The sequence below is a fragment of the Catharus ustulatus genome, chromosome 1, assembly GCF_009819885.2.
Source record: "Catharus ustulatus isolate bCatUst1 chromosome 1, bCatUst1.pri.v2, whole genome shotgun sequence".
In the NCBI taxonomy this organism is placed as follows: domain Eukaryota; kingdom Metazoa; phylum Chordata; class Aves; order Passeriformes; family Turdidae; genus Catharus; species Catharus ustulatus.
Window position 1 is genome coordinate 102,026,236 of NC_046221.1, and position 17,455 is coordinate 102,043,690.

Consider the following 17,455-nt stretch of genomic DNA (forward strand, 5'->3'; position numbering starts at 1 on the left):
AGTAAGTGTCTTATTTTGAGAAAAAGGGTTACTATATTTACCCCAAGGGAAACCTCATAAAGGTTAAAAGAAAAGACAAAACACTATTTCCCCAACAGAGATCTCACTTGTTTTTTGAAGGATAAACTGGAATGCCAAAAATAGGAGAAAACAAACTAGACATGAAATTTGTCTGGATTCTTTTAGCTGTCATTGTTTTTTCGGTGACAGGATTTATACTTGCAGACTCAGAGGACTAATATCAAAAGAAAAATTGCAGACAATTGCCCCTGTAATTGGGAATTTTATTTCTGTTTAAAAGAGATATCTCGTGTTTGTTTCTAAATTGCAACCAAATATTTTGCTATAGAAGGATCCATTAGTTACTGAAACAAAACAGAATTAGTTATTAAAATTCAGTTTAAATGCCTCTGTGGTCCCTGATCTTCTGTTGTTTTTTTTTAAAATTTTCACTCAAGAATTTCTGAAGTATTTTTCTGTATAAATTAACCTTACTGCTGAGAGAAAACATGATAATTTCTTTATTCAAGAAGGCAAAGAACTGAATAGAACAGAACTTGGACCTGGATACAACTGCTTAAGTTAGGCAGTACAGCTGAAGGATGATTAACATACACGTAGAGTAATTTCACAATTACAAGTCACACTGACTATAAGCCACAACTCCAGGCGTCGGCAACATTTTGTTCTTTGTCCATACATAAGCTACATCTGATTATAAGCCACTCTGTCATTTGCAGCGAGGACCCGTATGCAACAAAGTTGCCAAGTAGTAACAGAATCGCGGGATCGCGGGGTTTATTGGCTCGGGTCGTGCGGGTACGGGGTTGCCGATGGGGTGGGGTGGCCCAGCTCGGTGGAGCCACTCGGTGAGGCTGCTAGGGGCTGGCCACCACTGCTGCCGGGCTCGCTCTCCCCAGCCCGGCGCTGCCCTGTAGCTGCAGGTGGGGACGGAGTCCACCGGCACCCGTGGCGGTGGCGGTGGCGGTGGGCAGGGATGGAGCCCTCTGGCACCCACGGTGGCGGTGGCAGGCAGGGGCGGGAGCCCCTGTCTCTGCCCCAAGCCGCGGGGATGCCTCCCTCCTCCCCTGCGCTGCCAGCACCGAGCCCGCCTACACCCACCGCACAACACAGTAATCAATTTGTAACCCTGGGTTTTACTGGCAGGTGCTCGGCTCGGCACCCTGGCTGGCACTTCCAGGGTTGGAAATTTCAGAAAATTTTTCACATATTAGCCGCTCCTGAGTGGAATTTCCAGGGTGGGAGCAAAATTTTAGTCAAAATGGTGTGGTTTATATATATGAGGATACCACCTTAACTTGTAGTAAGACAGTGGTTTTCATTGTATTCTTCATTTACAGGACTAGTTTTCACACAGAGCTGCTCAAAATTTAGGAGTAACTTTGAATATTTGTTAACTAGTTTGATTCTGCCCAGTTGTAGTTGACAGTTAGTTAGTTGCCTATGGGAAAGTATTTATGCATGGGTATGATTATGAGCTTTCCACAAAATAATATTTTGTCTTTCTATGACACTTCTGGAACAGCTCTTGGCAAACACTAGAGGAAGTAAATTCTGAATATGTTTGGGATTTTTTCCCTCCATTTTTTAATGGACACCTTACAATGAACTATAGAAATTTCTCTACATCCACAGTTTAAAGATTTAACTGTATTTAAGTTGTATATGACCTCTCTTCTATTCCTAAAAGTCCACAAAAGCTTCATGTATGCACACTGTAGTATTTGATTCTAGAAGTTCAGTGATGTATTTCCCAAACATAGTATGATGAAAGTGAAAATTTTATATGTACAGTAAATTCACGAATACAAGCTGCACTGAGTATAAGCCACATCTCTGTGTGTTGGCAAATATTTCGTTCTTTGTCCATAAGTAAGCTGCACCTGAATATAAGCCGCTCTGTCGTTCGCAGCGAGGACCCGCGTGCAACAAAGTTGCCAAATACTAACAGAACCACGGCATGGCGGGGGGTTTACTGGCTCAACTAAGGCTGTGCAGGCTCAGCCCGCTAGGGGTTGCTGATGGGGCCAGGTGGCCCAGCTCGGTGCTACCGCTTGGGGCTGGCCGCCGCCTCTGGGTTCGCTTGCCCCGGCCCCGTTCCCGCCGCGGCGCCGGCCGGGCACGGAGAGAGCACCCCTCTCACGCCGTGGCGCCGGCCGAGCACGGAGCACCCCCTGCTCCCGCCTCGGCAGCGGAGGGCGGGGGCAGAGCCCCCCCCTCCTCCCCGAGCCGCGGTAATGGCGGCGCGGGCTCCCCCCTTCCTCCCCGAGGCGCAGCAACAGCGGCGCGGGGCCCCCCCGTCTCTCCCCTGGGCTGCAGCAGAGGAGGGAAGAAGAGAGCTCTCCTGCCTCTCTCCCCGCCCCCCGTGCTGCCTGTAGGGAGCCAGGGCAACAGAGTAACACTTTGTAACAATCACGAAATGCTTTTACTGGCAGGTGCTTGGCTCGGCGTCCTGGCTGGCACGTCTGGGGTTGTAAATGTCAGAAAATTATTCACATATTAGCCACCCCCGAGTATTAGCCGCACTTCCGGGTTTCCACCAAAATTTTTGTCAAATTGCTGCGGCTTGTATTCGTGAAATTACTGTACTTTGCTTTTCTATTTTCCTAGTCATTTTTTCTTAAATATACTGCCGCCCCATGAAAATATTTCTCTAAAATAGAAATGCTAATACCTGACACCCTTTTTCAGTTTCAGGGTTTTAAGTAAGAGTCTTTCAGCTTGCCATTGTGTCCAGTATATCATTTTTATTATTATAAAAAAAAAAAAAATTAAAAAAAAAATAGAATAATCCAATTTTGGCAGGAAAAAGGCATCTGACAGGATCAAAAATGCTCTTTACTCAGGAGAATACTACCTGCATGTCGCTGTCTCACATGATTTATTTCACTTACAGAAGCATCCAACTTCTGAACCATTTGAATTTTCTTCATAACTAATGAGACTAGGTCAGCCACTCTAAATAAATTTCTTGTGAACTAGTTCTGAGACAAGGTGAAGATCAGACTGAATTGGAAAACTTTCTAGTCAAATATTCATATAAAATTTCATTGCTGTTTTGAATTTCTTTTTCTTTCTATCTTCATTTTTGGTAACTCTATGTTTCAAAATTGTTGTACTTTTATCAAAACCATGTTTTATGTTGTCATGAACATTTTAAACATGTAAAATCACAGTTACCAAAAATGACAGACAATTAGTTTTTAATCACCTTCAGTGGAAATGGATATATTAAAAAATATACTTGTTTCTGTTGATCATTATACTGCTAACAGAGAAAATGTCAAAACAAAAATGAATACTTTGTGAAGTACGGTTTTCCCCCATACAAAAACTCTTATTCATGATTTTGAAAGGATGTAACAAATTGATATAATAGCAAGTGAGAAATGCAGTACTGGACAGAGTACTCCAGGTGGGATCTCACAAGGGCAGAATAGAGGGTGAGAATCACCTCCATTGACCTGCTTGCCACCTTTCTTGTGTTTCACCCTATTATGTGGTTGGTTTTCTCAACTTCACTGTCATTGCTAAGAATATTAAAGAACATCAGTGCCAAGACAGAGCCCCAAGGGACATCACTTTTCACCAGCCTCCACCTAGACATAGAGCTGTTGACCACAACTCTCTGGTTGCATCCATTCATCCATCCAGTTCACTAGCCACTGAATAGTCCACCCTTCAGATCCATGGTTTTTCAATTTGGAAATAAGGATGCTGCATGAGACCATATTGAAGGCCTTACCGAAGTCCAGGTAGGTAACCTGGGTCATCTTTCCTTGTCAACTAGTATTATGGACTGTCACTCCATAATAGCAGGACACCATGTTGGGATGGTATGGTTTGCCCTTAGTAAAGCTCTGTTAGAGATCTTGGATCACCTCCTTGTCTTAAATGAGTGATGCAGTTTAACATAACTTAGTTTTTAGTTGAAGAGGAAGTTCATCAATTGTGGAAGTGATTCTCTGTGAGGACTGCTAACAGTTTCCTTCAGATCCAACAGAACCAATCAGTTGCTCGTTTTGAATATTGACAGGCTGTTAAACCACTTAAGAAAGCTGAACATGTCTCTGTGAATCACATTTCAGAACGAACGGACCCCAGGAATCTGTCTCTTGTTTTCGGCTTTGAACAGGTAACTAGATGTGGGCTGGGCCAGGCCCTGCACCATGGCCCACACAGCCTGGGGTGGCTGGGCCCCAGTGGCTGCTGGCCAGGGGGACGGAGGCCATTGGCCACTGAGTCCTAGCCTGGCTGCTGAGATCCCGGCCTCCCTCCACCCAGTGTGGCCTCTGAAGAAACCTCTACTGTAAACAGTTCCGGCCTCAAGCTAATGAGTCATCTCACCAAGGGGCTGTCCCAGCGCCATGGGACATCATGTGGCTGAGACCAGGGGTGGCTCTGCAGCCCACACAGAGGGTGGTCCTGTGGCTGGAATTGATTCCAGCAGAGGCCGGAGACCAGCCATGCAGCCAGAGTGGCCACCACTGCTCTGGCCCAGGTCCCTGAGATCCTGGCACAGCCACCCCAGCCTGGCCTGGAATACTACACCGCAACTGTTCCGGCCACTGCCCGGCAAGGATCACATAACCATCCACAGGCCCAGGTGAAATATTAACTCTTAAATCCCAAAGGGCAGGCGAATGAGGACGTGCCTTAGTCTTGGGCCAAAATTCTTTTGTAGGCCATGGAAATGGACTATGATACACTGAAATATCCCTGTAAATCTGGAAATAAAAAAAAAAAAACAAACAAACAAACATGGGGGCATGGATTGTTCAAATTGTAGACATGAGCAAAAGCATTCACGCTGAAGCAAGAAAATGTTAAGTAGATATGATCCTATGAGAAATTTGAACAGAGAGAGACCAGAGTGATGAAGACTCTTTGCCCCAGAGAAGAGCAAGAAGACTTCTGTTCCCAGGAAGAAAACTCTTGCTTCTGAACAGTTCATCCTTAAAAGTGTAGCCCATTAGCCAAAGATTGAGCCCTCAAAAACAGTTGTGGAGAAATCTGTAAGTTGAGGAGAGGGACTTTTACTGCAAACAGATTTTCCTTTCCTGGGAGGCTGATTTGCGATGACATTGAAGCCACGAGATAATTGTTTCTTGTGGAGAAGTCTCCATGTCATGGCAAGAGAGACTCCTCTCCCTAAAAGAACTGAAGAAAGACTATTGTAGAGGAGGTAAACTGACTGCAAGGCCCAGGTTTTTTCTCATTACATTGTCAGTAGGTGTGGGGGAAGGAGAAGTGTTCTGAAGGTTTATTCTGATTTTCTTACTATTTTTCTTTGAATTCTGCTAATAAAGCTTTCTTTATGCCCTTCAGAGTTTAAACCTGCTTTACCTTCCTCCTAATCCTATCTGACAGCAGGAAATGAGTGGGTGCACTGATGATTTGGCCAGTGCTAGACCCACTACAATGAGCCTTAACATTGTTTTCATGAGGACCTGCTCCATAATCTTCTGAGGCACAGAAGTGAGTCTTCTAGTATGTAGTTCACATGATCTTCCTTCATGTCCTTTGTAAAAATAGGAATTATATTTCCCTTTTCTCAATCTCCAGGGAAATTGTCTGACCACCTTTCAAATGTGATGGACAGTGGAAACAACAATGGTTTGGAGAAAACATCAACCATTTACTTTGGGATGCATCTCATTAGGTCCATAGACTTGTGGCTACTCAGCTTCATGAAGTGCTCCTTAATTTGCTTTTTGCTTGCATCCCTCTCCCAACAGCCACCTAGAAGGTCAGAGACTTGAAAGATACAATTATAGATTACATTTGAGCTTTCATTCTTTAGGAAAGTTCACAGGATATGACCTAGGACACAAAAAAATTTAAATGAAATGCAGAAAAACTCCAGAAATTAAGAGATAAAAGTTGGGAAATTAATCATTGTTATTTGATTTCAGTAGTTTAATTTAAAGGTCAAATTCTACTTACTTTGCTCCTTAAAGGAATGTAAGTCATGGCTGCATTTTCTTTCTTCTTCAAATGTGTGCTGCATTGCTTTGGCAAAAGTGGGAATCTCATTATCTTCTTATTTCAAGACTAAGTCAGCGATAAGCAATGCAGTCCAAGAAGGTACCTGGAACGTTCTAGAATTGGTGCAACTCACATGAGAATTGGTGGAGGACAGTTAAATATACACAGTGGCTTTTGATAACCTTTTCTATGTTTATCAATGCTTTAATTTCACAGTTACATGACACAGGTTTGTTGTAGAAACTTATAAAGACTGATTTTATTTAAGGTAAAATTTTAGCTCCTCGATAATTTTTGGTCTCTCTTTTTTATTATTGTTTCTTTGAAGAAGAAGGCAGCTGTTTGGGTTTTTCAAAATTACTTCTAGTGTAACCTTATTAAAAAAAAAGAAAATAATGTAACTGAGATAAAAAATTTTAAAGTAATACTAATATCTAAGTTCTATTGGAGTTTTTTCATTATCCTGAGAAGACAAATCTAATGCAGTGAAACCATTTTTTTTTTTTTGCAATTATGTTCAACATGAAACTTATCTTTCTGTGAACTGCAGAGCACATCTTGAATGTTTGCATTTTGTAGATAAAATACTGATTCTATTGCACTCTCTTGTAAGTCTCAATAGGTTTTTTGAGGTCTTAATTTCATGTAAATTTTTCTTGTTACGTATCAAGGGGTATTTTTTAACTGTTTAGGTAATTTAATGAATTCAAAACCTTCAAGTTGTCTAATACTTCTTTGCACACTTCACTCAGGCCTCATCTATTAATAGGTAATTATAATTCATCAGTTGTATTGCTCTTTCTGTATTTGAAAACTAGTTTGGAACATGTTTTTGAGGAAGCCAATATCAATATTGAACTGATTTTGAAATATTATGATGTTGTATGATTTTATGGAACATACAAATAAATGAAGTAAGGCACTTTGTCAAAACTTCACAGAAAGTTTTCATTTTAGTATGGTGTGCTTGTTAATGACTGTAAATATTTCTATAACAGATAATGAAAATATGAAAATTTCATATTTTCATAGAAACAGATTTTCCTTCAAGGAAATGAAAAAACAAACAAACAAAAACATAACAAAATTTTGGCATGCAGGGATTGATATCAGAAAAGCTAGTAATTGTATTCTGCCATCAAAAGCAGAAAAGAAAAATGGCAAGTTTATTAGCAAGGGGTAGTATGATAAGGTTGTTTTAGTTTCCAAAGTTGGTTGGTAATTTGTACAAATGGGATTTGCTTTATAAAAATATTCTAAGTTTGAAATACCCATTGTTTTTGCTCAATTTTTCTTCTGATTTAGTAAAATGCTATGCACTAAAGTAGAAGGCATTTAAAAATGTGTCACTGCTTTGAATGTGCTACAGGTTTGCAAACAAATGTTTCTTTTAGTGTAGAGAATGTAAATAACTTCTAGTTACCCCTTTTGAGAAGACATTCTTTTAAAATAGTTTCAGTGCTACTTACCCTTATATTGAATATAAATAGAATCCCTGGAATTCTGTAACATCTGAGTCTCAGATTTGTTCACATTGTCTTCCCATTGCCACTTCTCTTAAACAGCATTCCTGCATGCACAGAAGTGACTGATAGAGCAGATATGAGATGCTTATGGAATAATGAATGCGAAAATTGTCAAGATAAATCAAGGATAAAGTTTCTATTAAATTGAGAACTCAACAACTTTTCTGCACTGAATGCTGAATATAGCTAGATTTCTTCTTATTCATTTTGTGTTTCTATGCCTTGGGTGAAGTATTTCAACATGCATTCAGAGAAGGGGAGGCTGTTGGGCAGATGGGACAATGTCTTGCTTGCCATTAATGTTTCATTTTTTAGATCTTGATGTTGCTGCTCATCAGAGTGGTTACTGATTGCTTCTAACCCAAACAAAGCATAGCTACCATTGTAGATTTCTGCCCCTTGATACTGACCAACAGAAAAGCGATTTCTTTTAAGAACTAGATATGAAGTATTTAATCCATTTTGCTTTTGAAGTGTTTAAATAAAATTTCTAATTTATCTACTTTGGTCCCATGCAAGCACTCTAAGAGGTATAAATTTTCTTGGATTGATTTGACAGTAGTGTATTTCAGGATTAGGTAAATGTTGTTTAAAAATCTAGCAATGTAAATCACAGCCTGCATTGTCAAGAAGACAATCTCTGCTAGAACGCCTATTTTGACAAAGCAGCTTTGGTCAGGATATCAGTTAAATGCACAATGGTCCTTATTAACACGTTCATTAGTCTTCATAAGCTATTTTTTTTGCCTTAATTAATTTGTACTCTCCTTTTGAATTTTGAGAATGATATTTTTTTCACTTGTATTAAATACATACTGGCATTGAGACATACTTACACCAGTAAGTGTGATATTTTTTCCAATGATTTTGTCAATTCTTAAAACAGTCTTGTGAGACAGTAGTTGTGTGAGTGTTCAAATTCACCTCATAGACTGAAATATACAGTCCCTGACGAAAACTTGTTAGAATTAAGGTGCTTAGGTACTCGATTTCCATCAATCTGTACTGATTAAAGTCAGCATTGAAAGGCAGGGGATCTAAACTTTGTTTTGGAAACCTAGCAATACTGAAAGGTTCTTAGTGTGAGTTTCATAATGCCTCCAACTCCTGTCAATTTCAGTGCCAGTACTATGTATGTCCCAACATATGCATTTGAAAGTTGGAAATCCACCAAAGAGACTAGCCTATATCTAAACGTCTCAAAGGAAATGGATGAAGAAAGCATGAAGTATTACAGTGGAATTGATTTCTAACAAATGCCAAAAGCTATCAGAGAGGTCAACTCCTTTTCTTAGAGTTAGGTTGAAAAGGGAATAATTATATTTGATAATGTAGTAAAAACAGAGTTCAAGTATGTCCTGTTGCAGGAGGGTTACTAAAGCTACTAATCAACAGTAAAGAGGTCATAAAACACCTGTGGGAACCCACAGACATTCCTGACTAGAAAAGTTGTTCGCAGAGAAGCCATATGAGAATTTTTTTAACATAGAAGAATATGACAGTTCCAGCCCTGACACTTCTCCTTGGTACAGCACAGCAGAGTCTATGCTAGGATCTCTGTCATGGAAAGCTTAGTCAGCTCTCGGTATGGCATATCACAAATTGTGTCTTTGCGGTGGTGAGGACAGAGGAGAGGAAAGGTAAGCTATGTCATAGGTAAATCCCTAGTAGTTAATGTTAAATATAAAAAACTCTTTTAGCTTTCCAAGCCAAAGCTGCTCATAGTATCACAAATTATGTTAATTACATTTTAGGCATATGATCATAGCCACAAGGAGTAATCTAAAGGGAAAGAGAAGCTAAACTGGTAGTATAGATATCATCTACAGGAGCTTCTTTTCTTCAGGTGTCCCAAGGCATGAGGAATAACCTGCATAAAACATGTGGAATACATTAGGTCAAAACAGAACTGGAACTTTTATCATCACAACAGTCTGGTTGAGTTTAACAGAGTTTTGTCTTCAGTGACATTGCTTCAGAAATTAAACAAGTAAATCTTTCACTCTGCATGCAGTGCCAGTCACTTACTATATTCCACTCTTTAGTTTTCCTTAGCAGTGAATTCCAAAAACACTGTTTGATTGCACTCAGTCAAATAAAAATATAATCGTTCACATACATTTATGCACCACATAAACAAGTTATGACGTGGCTTTGAAACTAGCTTTCATTAATATATACACAAAAATAAAACTTATCAGCTTTGAGAAAATTATCTTCTTTATCTTGAATGACGTTCCTTGGATCCAACGCCGTAAAGTTTCACTGTAAATGACAAACCTTAGAGCAGAGTGACAATTAAGTTCACCAGAATTTAATAAAAAATAGAAATTCATAAAAACTATTATACATTTTTATTATTGGGGAAGTCAGTTTACTCAAAATATTTTACATAAAAGCTAATTTTAAAAAATTTCCTTTGTGGTTTGTCTTGTGTCAAAGAATAAACTCAAGAAACCTTCTACCTAAATGACCAGGAAAGATGACTGGCTCTGAAAATAGTTACTGTAAAAAAAGTATAGATTAGAGATGGAAAAAGTGGGTTTTGCTCCACAAACACACACACAAAAAAAAAAGGGATGTTCATAAAAGAAAAAAATATGGAGATATGGAGATGAACCTGAACGAAGGCTTCTACTGGAACAGGGTGTTTGGAACAGGTAGACAGAAGTTACTGGCCACAGCCTGTTGGAGGGAGAGAGTCAGGACCAGAAAGCAGAATTTCTTTTCCTTCTCATGGAATGCTTTGATTTCAATTTACTTGGCCCTTTAAACAAAGACAATTTTAACACATGTGTTCACACACATACCACATACACCCACAGAAAAAAAAAAAAAAAGGGAGAGAGAAAAAGGGAATTTTGTTGGTTTTTTCACTCTGAACTGCAGCAAAGTTGTGAGATGTGGTGTGCTTTATCACTGAAATGTCATACATCAATTATTAAGGCAAGTAACATCGCATATATTGTGCCACCAGGCTCATTCATCTCCTGCTAAGCCATCCAAATTATTCACTGTTGAATTATATTAGTGATATTCTCTTTACAAATTGACAAAATAAGAGACAAGTCTGGCTGAACTAGAACAATGCACATTTTTTCACCAAAATTTACTATGCTAAGATCTATTCTGGCATGGACAGGGGAAGCTCCTAGCGGATGTACAACAGTGTGTCTACAATATCTCTCCAACTTCTGCAATCATCTCAGAAATACAATTGAACACAACAGTTAGTAGGTTCTTGAAAAAATAGTTGAAACATCTATGTGATACTGACTAAATGCTGAACTGAGAAAGAAATATTTTAATTAAATATACTACAGTACAATGTACATTTTGAACTATGAGGTGGTTTACGAGGGACTTACTAGGGAGACAGAAGGATGGAGGTACAGATTAGTGGTCTACCAATTTCAGGTCATTCTTTAGTCCTCAAGAGTTGTAAAAGTTTCTCTTAATCATCCTTATTGGAGATAATCTGCTTTTTGACACTCCTTTTTTTGGTTTACAGGATAATACCTTAGTATTGTATCTGGAAAGTTGAGGGCATAGTACAGTAATTTCATGATTATAAGCCGTACCTGATAATAAACCGCACTTCCGGGTGTCGGCAACTGTCTTGGGTTACAATACAGAGTGTGATGAAAGGTATCTGCTCTATCACTATCTATTGAGGGCGGGGGCAGTGATCCTTATCTCCATGGGAGATATTCTGCTAGTGGGCCATCCATTGAAAACAGGTGGGGCATTGCTCTTTATCTTTTCACAACCCATCCTTCCTCCAGCGAGTCATTTTCTGCTAATGGCTCATTGAGTCCCACTGTGGGACTGATAAAATTACTTCATCCCATTGGAAGTTGCTCCAGCCAGGGGGAAGAGCCCAGCATTTCTTACCAAGGTAAAAAAAGAGGTTTTGGGACACTAAGGTAGTCCCTTTCTCCACTGGACTCCAGAGGAATACCGGATTTCTCCACATCACCACTGGACCTCCGGAGGGAAACTACACCACTGCTTCAACTGAACCACATCTGTCACTGCAAGAGGACTGCAACCACCATTTAATGGGACTGCTACCAGCACCCTGTCTGACAGGGTGTCAGGTTGTACTCTGACTTTGTAAGGGTTTGGAGTTTGTTTCTTTGTAGTACTGTATTTCTATTTTAATTTCCGTAGTAAAGAACTGTTATTCCTAATTCCCATATCTTTGCCTAAAAGACCCTTGATTTCAAAATTATAATAATTTGGGGGGAGGGGGTTTACATTCTCCATTTCAAAGAGAAGCTCCTGCCTTTCTCAGTAGACACCTGTCCTCCAAACTAAAACAGTAACTTTTCGTTCTTTGTCCGTATATAAGCCGCATCTGATAATAAGCCGCACTTCTGGATTTGGACCAAAATTTTAGTCAAAATGGTGTGGCTTATAATCGTGAAATTAGTATAGTAACCTATGCTGTCTTATTCAGATGACTGCAGAGCAAACTATCTAAGCTGGGAACTCCCACTTGCCCACTGAATGCCCTGAATACCAGCTCATTGAGTGGTTTAATGGGCATTCTGCGGCTGAGAGCTTTATTTCTCTAAGAAGTTGCAGTCCATTATTTCACTGTTATAGAGTCTAGAAAAACATAGAAATTTAGAATGTTGCCATAAGAATGCAAAACACTATCTGTATTGTACTGTATATTTAATATATGTTGTCTTTTTCACTACAGTGGTAGGCAAGAAATTGAGTCAAGAGATGCAAGAAAAGCAACTTCACACACAGGTTTCAGACTAAGTAGGAGGGCTCACATCAGCACTTTTAGGAAATGACAAGGTTCTCACTTGTCAATGTGTGCAGTAACAGTGAAAAATCCATCTGGCAGAAGGTAACTGAAATAGTAGAAAATGGATTTCATAGTTTCTACGAAAATTTTAAGCACTTACTTGCCTCCCTTCAGGCTTTAAAAAATTTTCAGCAGGGAATAATTAAAGTAACTGTAACAATATGACATATTTACATATATGGTTGTAGAGGTCTGACCCTGGCTGGATACCCAGTGCCTACCAAAGTCACTGCGTCACTCCTTCCTTGGATGGACAAGGGAGAGCAAATATAACTAAAAGCTTGCAGGTTGAGATAAGGAGAGGGAGAAACCTCTCAACTGTTACTGTCATAGGCAAAATGCAGGGAAATCAGTTTAATTTATTGCCAACCTAATCAGAAGAGGGGGATAAGAACTAATGCCAAATGTTGAAAGTGCCTTCTTCTCACTGATCCCTTCCTCTCAGTTAAATTTCACCCCAAATTTTTTTTTTTATTTCTCTCATCTTTCTCACTGGCTCAGGGAGATGGGGAATGGGGATTATGCTTAATTCATCATGCTTCTTTGCCTTTTTCCTCCTCAGAGGGAGGAATCTTCACATGCTACCTCTGTTCCAGCAGATTCCTCCTACAGAAGACAGTCCTCCATGAATTTCTATAATTGGAAGCTCATGTTCTCCTTCACATGGTCTGCAGTTCTCCACAAAGTGCTCCAAAGTGGATGTAGTCCTTCAGGAACAAGCTGCTCCAGAGTGAGGCCTCTGTGTGGTCACAAATCCTGCCAGGAGCCTGCTCCCGAATGGGGATTCCCACAGTGTCACTGCCTCCCTTGGAAAACCACCTGCTCCACCGTGGAGTCCTGAGAGGCTGCATGTAAACATCTGCTCTGTGGTTGACATCCATGGGCTGCAGGAAGAAAGAGTGACTTACCAGTCTCCCCCATGGTCTGCGGGGGAATCTCTGCCCTGATGTCTTGAGCACCTTCTGCCATTCCGTCTTCACCAACCTTGGTGCCTGCAGGGCTGTATCTCACATATTCTTCCTTCCCTCTTCAGTTGCAATTACACAGCAGTGTTTTCCTCTTCTTCAATCTGTTATCTTAGAGGTGCTACCACTGTTGCTGATGACCTCGGCCTCAGCCAGTAGTGGGTCCATTTTGGAGCTGAACAAGTTTCTGGCAGTTTCTCACTGAAGTCACATCTGTAGATCCCAGTACCAGAAACTTGCCATGCAAACCCACCACAGTAGTCATCTGGAATAGTAACAACAGCATTTTACAATTTTAAAATTGCGTTTCTGATATTCTTTTAAAATTTACATCACACTCACATTTTTATCCTATCTGAAAATCCTTCCAGAATTTGCTGGTTCAGCACCCCAATTGAAAACTATTCTTAAGACATCTTGTCTCTTTGTAATTTATCATCTAATTGTTGCATGATATCTACTTTCAGATTATTTCATCTCTCTTCAAAACTGTCAATTCATGTGCCTTGAAGATTCGTCATTTTATTTTGACATCTATATCACACGTGCCCCTACAGTTTCTTCTCTATGATGAAAATTTGCTGCAGAAGCAAGTGAAAGGCACTAAGACCCCTTCTCTGCTCCTGGGGTTCATGCATGATATGTAGTTTACTGATCTCTCATCTACTCTCAAGAGCACTAGAAAGTTTGTGGAACTTCTCTGTATTCAAATACTCAGTCGACCATATGGAGATTCATATAGAAAAGGGGAAGAAATATTGAAGGAGTGGGCGGTGAGTTCACTTTCATGACCATCTTTGTCTTACCCTTATTTACAGCACAGAATTTTCTGCCTGAGTCTCATTTGGTGGACCAGGACAGAGCTGACCAGTCACCCTGTTACTATCATCAATGCCTTTTTAAGTGATTCTTTTCAATTTATTTAACTAATAAACTTTGAATCAATTTAATTAGTTTCCCATTGTTTCAAGGCATTTAAGGCATGTGTCTACCTTCAAGCAAATGATTAACTGCATTACATTCAAAGGATGACTAATCACACTTTAAAAAGGTTTAAATGCTTCTTTGAAGATAACCTTAATTTTTAAACTCAATAACTACTGTAAGGGAAGGTTTGAGACATCTAATAATCAATCTTTTCTTCGTGTTATCAAAAGGAATAAGATTGTTCTTAGATCCTACATCTACACTGACTTCCTGTGACATACAGCTGCTTAGAGTCTAGCATTTAATTCTTGATCCCTGACACATTCATATCAGTGTAGTCCTATAACCAGACAAACCATGGCTGACTGCATCTTATCTTAAAATTCCCTTTAAAAAGTTAGCACCACTATAGAGGAAAATTTCAGTTAAAGTTACTGAAAAGCTAATAATATTCCATGACTACCGATTAAGTGCTTGTACCATACGAAACAGCATCCTACATTTCATGTTTCAGAGCAAGGAAAACATAAAGTAATTTAGTCATGCACACACAGACACAGAAAGGGAACTGACAATACTGTAAGTTTTGGAGGGTTAGGTTATTGCTTTCTGGCTGTGGTGACAGGCAAATATTGTGATGTTATTTTTGTTACAGCTATCCAAGATTTCCAGTAACAGTACATGTGAATCAATTGATGGAAGCAAAATCTGGTGCCATAAAAAGAATACCGAGATGCTGCTTGACACTGTAGGAAGAAAATTCATGTGGCCAAAACTGGAGCTGAGGCTGCCAGAACTGTGGGGAACAATAAAGAGATAAAGAGTTTTTTCAAATACAATAATGGCAATGACCAGAGTAAAAACATTTAATCCATTGTAGGATGGGGATGGTCATCTCAAAAACAGGGACGTGGACAAGGCAGAGGTATTTAACCCATCTTTTGCATCTGTCATCCACAGTTGTATCCCTAAAAATCTGTGGGGTCTGATGGTATTTGTCCAAGGATCCTCAAAGTGCTGGATAATGTCATCACAAAACCTCTTTCGATGATTTTTCAGCAGTCTTGCTGCTGAAGAGCAAGAGGTCTCAGCTGACTGGAAGCTGGACAGTGTTATCCTGACTTTCTAAAAAAAACAAGAAGGAAAACTCTGGAATCCACAGGTTTGTCACTGACATCTTACTTCAGTGCCTGGTAAATTTGTGGAGAAGATTATTCTGCAAGGTATTGAAAAACAACTGAAAGACAAAGGAATCATTGATCACAGCCAGTCCATCTGGGGGAAAGAAGAAGGAAGGAAGGAGTTGTCCACTGACTTCCTTACACAGCAGAAAAGATTGCGGCAATCCATTTCTTGAAATATCCATGGTCTATTGTGAATGAAATATCTGTAACTACATATCAGGTATTGGATATGTTAGGACTCCCAATTATATTATTTATTCCATAGAAAATAAATAAACAAACTTCAAAATGTAAATACACAATTTTACACATTTTAGATGAGTCCCCATGCTCTTCTATCTTTTTACTTCTAGTCATATTGATTTCAGTAAAAACAGAATTGGTACCTTGATAATTGGAGACCTTGGTCTTCCCACTGTCCATTTCTTCAATACGTAATAGCTAAAATAAGGTTACAACACCTCTGCACCTCCTGTTTCAAACTAACTATTGAGATAGGTGATGTTAGAAGGCATTAGTTTATGGTCCATAGACATTTATTCCTTAAATCTAAATTTTCATTGTAAGTTGGTCATAATTAGTTTTTTCCTGCAGAAGGAAGTTGGTTCTCAAAGTCTCGCAGGGAGAAGTTAATACTCTATTCACTTAACAGAAACTCAGGAAATGCTGAGTGAGGTAAAAAGTCTGCCTGTGTTTATACAGAGCTAAAATACACACACAAGCACAGGCACTAATGCCCACAGTATAAATAACAGGTTTGTTCTGATCTAAAGTGTCAGAATGACAACCTCTTTAAATTCTTTTAAATGCTTCATAGGAGCAGAACCTGCCCATTTAGATATTCAGTGGCATGAAAAGTGCTAGCTGTTGGACAGATGAATAAGATTCATGTTGACAGCTGCTTATAGCTCTTTTGGCTGCTATTTATAAAGTGGGGAGGTGGGGATACAAATCTGTCTATGTCAGCCTAGATGTTTTGATTTCACTATTGCAGGTGATAGTGGTAACCTATTACATGTGGTAGATGCTCTATAAATTAAGCACAGTGCCATCACCAAGGGGTACCTGCTCTGCTATTAGTGCAGACTGGGTGAAGCTGTTCTGAGGAATTTGGTTCACAGCCATTAGTGTTTTCTTCTGTGGTTTTTGGTTAGATCCTGACAGTTACACTGGAACTGTCTCATTCCAGTCCATCTCTCACAGTTTCTTAAATCAGCTTGAAAAGCATGTGTCAAAAATACATCTGAAAAATACTAATTTCTTGTAGCCTCTTGCTTTCAGGATTTGCCAAAAAACACCCTGATAGAGCTTCATTTTTAGAAAAGTGAAATTGAGTGATGAAAAGGATCTAAAGGTTTTTTCCTACAAAGAACTTTTTCCCAAAGTAGTATTTGCTGAATATTTACTATCTTGTATTGACCAATGTCTTTCCTTCTCTTATCTGCTTTTAAAATGTGACAGAACATACGATTTCTGAAACAAACTTTAGGTGAATATTCTATACCAAGACATTTTCACTGACACCCAGACAAAATTTCTATTATTACTATTACTATTATTACTGCTATTATTTTACTCTTTGAAATTATGTTTTGTATTACCATAAATACCTCCCCCTCCCACATATTTGCACCATTCTGACATTGCTAGCTCTAGCGAATATAGACAATACAGTACAGAGAGCATCTGTTTTCACTAACAAATTGGGTCAGTTGCAATAGGCATATTCTCCACTTGTGCAGGATGAAGTACCTTTCTTTTCCTGTGCTCACAAATATATAAAATCTGAATGTACCAACAACAAATATTGTCAATATACAGGGCTGCCATGAGTTCAGAAACTGTTATGGGAAAACATCTGTATTTCTAAATGAGAAATGGCCATTAAATTCTGTTCTTCATCAGGAATATGCAAATACTTCGATTTTTTTTTTCATATTTTCATTTTCTCTTACTCTGTTTGTGTTTTTTACACAATATCCATAATCACAGGATATCAGTGCTTTGAGTTTTGATATC